Source organism: Lagenorhynchus albirostris, chromosome 16 (assembly GCF_949774975.1).
Source record: "Lagenorhynchus albirostris chromosome 16, mLagAlb1.1, whole genome shotgun sequence".
NCBI lineage: Eukaryota > Metazoa > Chordata > Mammalia > Artiodactyla > Delphinidae > Lagenorhynchus > Lagenorhynchus albirostris.
The window spans coordinates 61,584,015-61,591,068 of record NC_083110.1 but is presented as its reverse complement, the minus strand read 5'-3'; the positions used below and the strand labels follow the sequence as shown (position 1 = coordinate 61,591,068).

Genomic DNA, 7,054 nt, shown 5'->3' with positions numbered 1-7,054 from the left:
CTGAAACAATTGCATTAATTCTTCCCCCTGCTTATCTGGCAACTAGTTCTAAGGATTTTATATCAAGTTGATTTTATTGTTCCCATAATATGACTGTCCTGGGTTTGCTGGCAGCTCATCTTCATTTTATTTCCTTTGAATGTTTAATTGTGCATGAAAGACTCCCCGCCTCTTCCCACTGGTACTCTCCAATTCTGTAGAACCTGATAATAGAGATGTCTTTACAGCATCCAGTGTGGGACTTCATAAATTCCTTCCACTCTCAAGACAGTACCTAGATGAAGATGATTAGGGTGTTTTGCCAGCATATACACAGTTCCTGATTCTTGCTCTACAGAAGGTCGTTTACTGAAAGTGATTCCACATGTCTTTTGTTTGCCTTAATCCTAATTCTTCCCAGACTTTTTTTTTTTTTTAATATCAGATCTCAAGCAGGATTCAGATTGTGTGATTAATCAGTGAACAACCTTTTGTTGGCTGGAAGTATGAAAAATCCAGGGATGATCACCTGAATTGGTGTGACTTTCACATCTAATTTTTGTTACAATCTTGACTATAATGCTTCCAGATTTATTTTAGATTTGTTCTCTGTAAGACCAAAATTGATTTTCACATGCTCTGTTATTTATAAGCACCTACTTCTGCCTCCACATGCCTCTCTTTTTCCTCCCCGTCCCTCTCCTCTTGCTTTCTCCTCCCATTTCCCAACCTCTCTGTCTTCTTTGTAATGACTGTACTTGGCAAGAGTTAGGTATGGCACATGTCGAAAACATTAGCATGCAATTGTCATGGAGAATGAAGGTTAAACCTCATAGCTGCTGAAATAATGTATTGCTATTAATTATTAAGATTTTTTAAAACGTGTAGGAAAAATTAGTAAAAATCCATGATAATAAGTAGACAGCCATTCGCTTAACTGTCAGTACATTTGTTCGATGCAGAGGGATGTTGTTTATAGCTCCTTTCCTAAAGCATATCCCCCGTAATCTTGTCAGTGTCCTTCAAGAGTGCCAACAGAGTTGGAGAAAGCTTTCCTTGGCTACTTTCTCATGCTGGGCATTATAGGGGATAATGCAGAGCTCTAAATCTGTCCCTGTTTCCTGAGGCCCGATCCTAGTATTGTTGAAATAGCTGACCAGATTAGATGGAAATGTTGCTTATAGCAACAGCACATGTTAGTGACAGGTAAAGCCTCGTTACACAGCAATTCCAGCATTGGATCCTTTATACGCCAACATGTGCTGTGTGTTGTGATAGCGAGTAATTAAAAATGAAAAGGCTATGTATGATGAATGTTCTTTTTTTTTTTTTTCCCCCAGAAACTAAGCTCTATTTCAAGAAACAAGTGTGCAACTGTAGTAGTGGCTTTTTGGGTGTATGTGTATGCATGTGTGTATATGAAGGAGGGGAAAGAGAAACAGAGAGAGATGGATCAAAACATAGAGAAATAGAGAGAGAGAACCTAGTAATATAATGTAACCACGGCCAAAAAAAATAACGCATAATATTTATTTAGTGTCCTAAATATGTCAGGTAAGGCAGGACTGAGACTAGGGTGAGGCAAGTGTGTAACTCACTTCAGAAGTGAAATTTAAGGAGATACCAAAAAACTCAGCCACCAAGATAGATAATATTTTAAAGCAGTATTTTAAAAATCAAAATTAATAGAAAAATCCCATTTTGAAAAAGTATCAAAATATTAAATAAAGACAAGGTCAATTATAGGATGCTAAACTCTCCACCTACGCTGTCTGGTTTAATATCCGAACAACCATATAAAATTGTGTTTTTTGTGGTTGTTTTATAAGCCTTTATTCAGCAAACAAAAACATTTAAAAAAATTTCCCAGTGAAACTGACTACAGGAAAAAGTTGAACCAATCTACTTACTTCTAATTTTCCAGGTATTACTATATTATTTTTGCTAATAAGTTACACTCATTTCTTTTTCTTTATTGAAGTATAGTTGATTTACAATGGTGTGCAAATCTCTGCTGTACAGCAAAGTGACTCAGTTTTACACATAGATACATACATGAGATGATTGATGCAGAGTTATGAGACTTAGTGCTATTTAAAAAACAGTGAAATTCTTAAATCAATGAGTTAATAAGTCCATGTAGAAATTCACTCTAAGTACCTTATTAAAGCCTACTTACATAGGACATTTAGACATGGAAGCAGTGTCTAGACCATGGAGAAGAGATGATCTGGTTACTTCACCTCAATTTACAATGGCCCAACACTATTTTATCCCATGCATATAACTGCTTATATCATTGAAAGCCTATAGCAGCAAATAAATGGGAAGTATATTCTTTTTAAAATAGTATTTTCTATTATGGATTATCCCAGGAGATTGGATATACTTCCCTGTGCTATACAGTAGGACCTTGTTTTTTATGCATTCTAAATGTAATAGTTTGCATCTACCAACCCCAAACTCCCAGTCCATCCCTCTCCCTCCACCCCTCCCCCTTGGCCACCACAAGTCTGATCTCTATGTCTGTGAGTCTGTTTCTGTTTTGTAGATAGGTTCATTTGTGCCATATTTTAGATTCCACATATAAGTGATATCATACGGCATTTGTCTTTCTCTTTCTGACTTACTTCACTTAGTATGATAATCTCTAGTTGCATCCATGTTGCTGCAAATGGCATTATTTTGCCCTTTTTATGGCTGAATAGTATTCCATTGTATATATGTACCACGTCTTCTTTATCCATTCATCTGTTGATGGACATTTAGATTGTTTCCATGTTTTGCCTATTGTGAATAGTGCTGCTATGAACACTGGTGTGCATGTATCTTTTTGAATTATAGTTTTGTCTGGGTATATGCCCAGGAGTGGGATTGCTGGATCATTATGGTAATTCTATTTTTAGTTTTCTGAGGAACTTCTGTACTGTTCTCCATAGTGGCTCTATCAATTCACATTCCCCCCAACAGTGTAGGAGGGTTCCCTTTTCTCCACACCCTCTCCAGCATCTGTTATTTGTAGACTTTTTAATGATGTCCATTCTGACTGGTGTGAGGTGGTACCTCATTGTAGTTTCAATTTGCATTTCTCTAATAATTAGTGATGTTGAGCGTCTTTTCATATGCCTACTGGCCATCCGTATGCCTTCTTTGGAGAAATGTCTATTAAGGTCTTCTGCCCATTTTTCAATTGTGTTGTTTTTTTTGTTGTTGTTGAGTTGTATGAGCTGTTTGTATATTTTGGACATTAAGTCCTTGTAATTCGCATGGTTTAAAAATATTTTCTTCCCTTCCATAGGTTGTCTTTTCATTTTTTTAGGTTTCCTTTGTTGTGCAAAAGCTTGTAAGTTTAATTAGGACCAATTTGTTTACTTTTGTTTTTATTTCTATTGCCGTGGGAGTCTGACCTAAGAAAACGTTGGTATGGTTTATGTCAGAGGATGTTTTGCCTATGATCTCTTCTAGGAGCTTTATGGTGTCATGTCTTATGTTTAAGTCTTTAAGCCATTTTGAGTTTATTTTTGTGCATAGTGTGAGGGTGTGTTCTAACTTCACTGATTTACATTCAGCTGTCCAACTTTTCCAGCACCACTTGCTGAAGAGACTTTTTCCCATTTTATATTCTTGCCTCCTTTGTTGAAGATGAATTGACTGTAGGTGTGCAGATTTATTTCTGGTCTCTCTATTCTGTTCCATTGATTCGTATGTCTGTATTTGTACCAATACCACACTGTTTTGATTACTCTCGCTTTGTAGTATTGTCTGAAATCTGGGAGGGTTATGCCTCCTGCTTTGTTTTTGTTGCTCAGGTTTGCTTTTGCAATGCTGGGTCTTTTATGGTTCTATATAAATTTATTCTAGTTCTGTGAAAAATGTCATGGGTAATTTGATAGGGATCACGTTAATCTGTAGATTGCTTTGGGTAGTATTGCCATTTTAACAATATTAATTCTTCGAATCCAAGAGCATGGGATTATCTTTCCATTTCTTTGAATCCTCTTTAATTTCCTTTATTAATGTTTTATAGTTCTCAGCATATGATTCATTCACCTCCCTGGCCAAGTTTACTCCTGGGTATTTTATTTATTTTTTGGTGCAATTTTAAAAGGTATTATTTTTTTACATTCCCTTTCTGATATTTCATTGTTAGTGTAAAGAAATGCAACTGATTTCTGAACGTTAATCTCGTATCCTGCTACTTTGTTGAATTCATTTATTAGATCTAGTAGTTTTTGTGTGGAGTCCTTAGGGTTTTCTATATATAGTATCATGTCATTTGCATAGAGTGACAGTTTTACCTCTTCCCTTCCAAATCGGATACATTTTATTTCTTTTTCTTGTCTGATTGCTGTGGCTAGGAATTCTAATATTATTTGGAAGAAAAGTGGTGAGAGTGGGCATCCTTGTCTTGTTCCAGATTTTATCAGGAAGGCTTTCAGCTTTTTACTGTTGAGTATTATATTGGCTGTGGTTTTGTCATAAATATCTTTTATTATGTTGAGATATGGTACCTTTATACCCACTTTGGTAAGATTTTTTTATCATGAATGGATGTTGAATTTTTTCACATGCGTTTTCTGCATCTATTGAGATGATCTTGTGGTTTTTGACTTTTCTTTTGTTAGTATGGTGTACTACATTGATTTGTGTATGTTGAAACGTCCTTGTGAGTTGGTCATGGTGTATCATCTTTTTTATATGTTGTTGGATTCAGTTTGCTAATATTTTGTTGAGAACTTTTGCATCTATATTCATGAAAGATATTGGCCTGTAATTTTCTTTTTTGGTGGCATCTTTGTCTGGTTTTGGTATAAGGGTGATGGTGGCTTCATAGAATGTCTCTGGGAATGTTCCTCCTCTTCAATCTTTTGGAAGAGTTTGAGAAAAATTGGTATAAGTTCTTCTTTGTATGTTTGGTAGAATTCTCCTGTGAAGCCATCTGGCCTGGACTTTTGTTTGTAGAGAGTTTTTTTTAAAATTATTATTACAGTTTCTATTTCACTTCTAGTAATTGGTCTGTTCAAATTATGTGTTTCTGCTTGATTCAATTTTGGTGGGCTGTATGTTTCTAGAAAGTTGTCTATTTATTCTAGGTTGTGAAATTTGTTGGCATATAATTGTTCATAGTATCCACTTATGTTTTTTGGATTCCTGTGGTATCAGTTGAGATTTCACCTTTTTCATATCTTATTTTTTTATTTGGGTTCTCAAAATTGGTATTATTTCTATACATAATTTACTGATAAGCAGTAAGTTGTAAAGAGCAAAAAGAGGGTAAATGACATGACAGGTTTGAATATGACCTGACCCTCTGGGTTTGGAATAGTGTTTGTTGGGAAACACATTCAGAGCCAGACAGAGATGTGTGATCACCTACTGCCCATTGTGTTCTGGGCAGCACATAGGAGTCTAGGTAGGATCGGATGTCAGATACAGAGAGGAACCATGGTTCCAGGTTATGGAGTTTTTCAAGTGTATGATAAGGATGACTTGTTATAACGTGGTAGATCAATGGCCTCTAAGCCCTGTTCTTGCACCTCAGTGTTCAGGGTTGGTAGAGCACTGGCTCCTCCCCTGGCATAACTAGGAGCAGGAGTCCATGCATTGGTTGCAGCTGTGTGGTTGGTTCTCCTGCCTCTGTTTCTTGGTAGGAGGCCCAATTCCTTTCTCAATATTATATGGCTGTGTGGCTCTAGTATGATTTACTGCCTCAGAGCTGTAACCATAATAAATTACCTAAAGCTCCTAGCAGTGACCAGTTTCCATGAAATAGTTTTTAATTCTCCAATGGTACTGCTCAGTAGAGGATCAACTCCTGCTCTGGGAGGCCATCCTTCAGGGAATCCATCATTCCCTGAGTTAGCCATTACCTCTAAGTGTTAAATCTGTTTGTTCAAGGCCACACATCCAATAAATTTGGAAAGTCAGGATTCATATATAGGTCAGTTAGATTCCAGAACTCAAGCATTTAGCCACTATAAATATTGACATCAACCACCCATTCATTCATTCAGGCACTTTTATTGAATCTTTAATTAGTGTCAGATTATTTTCTAAGTTCTGGGGATAAAATAGTCAACAAGACAGTCACTGTCTTTATCTTCACAGGGCTTATTAATGGACAAGCAACATAAATCTTTATTGTTTTAAAGCAAAGGGATTATTTCAGTGGGTCACTCCCACTTTCTCTAGGTTTATGTTCTGTGATATGCTGTTATTGGCAATTGACCACCCATCTCCATCCTCTAAGACTTTGTAGAAGTCAAGAGAGAAGATTCTGGAATTTGGAGAAGGGAGTTCTTTGGAGAGAATTGTTGGCTCTGTGAGTTCTTTCCATTCAAGGCTTGAAGGTTGGAGGGGTTGATACTCTCTCATTTCAAGTCTTCTCCTAAGGAGAAAGTCAAATGTGTCTCCTATGAAGATTTCTGGAGTAGCAGAGGAGAGGGCTATGTTTGAGAAGCCCTCTCTTATTGATGAGAAGCCTATTTGAGAAGCCCATTCTTATAGACGGCAGGACAAATGTGCAAGTCTTCTCTTGGCCAGATATGAACTATGTGTGAGAGAGAGCAGGCTGGGCAATGTCTGACAGAGTCACCTGGAGGAGCAAGGAAACCTCAGCTGGAAGAATTGGGGGTGTGCCACCAAATGCCACAACTCCACTGGTGGAGTTATGTTCCCATGAGTCAACAGAGCTAGACATCTTCAGGGGTAGGTGTTTCTGTAGAACCTACAAAGAATCCCAGAGAGGAGAGTTGGCTTTAGATATGTACCTGGTTCAGAGAAAACAAATGGCAAATGGCATTCATACTGGGCAGTAAGAGCTTTGCTTGTCCTACCTATACTCTTGCTTTCCTCCCTTCTTCTAGAAGTGAAGGTAGAATAGAAAAGCAGCTTCCTGTAAAGTGAGAAGATAATGCCTATGCCAGCATTTCCCAGTGCAGGCTTCCTCATGGGGCTAGTTACATTTGCAGAAGGGCGAGGTATCAACTTAAATACATTTCAAAGTTTTGATCACCACATGGAATTACCACATGAACATGAACATTTTAATTACTTAAATGAGGTTTTTCTACCA

The 7,054-nt window shown here is 37.2% G+C and overlaps 1 non-coding gene across 1 annotated transcript; it reads right to left on the bottom strand.

Moving 5' to 3' along the window:
- Positions 1-2,180: 2,180 nt before the first annotated feature.
- Positions 2,181-2,310, bottom strand: LOC132507694 (small nucleolar RNA SNORA20). Its single transcript, XR_009536267.1, has one exon. It is a non-coding gene; the product is annotated as a small nucleolar RNA SNORA20 (small nucleolar RNA).
- Between the last annotated feature and the right edge of the window lie 4,744 nt (positions 2,311-7,054).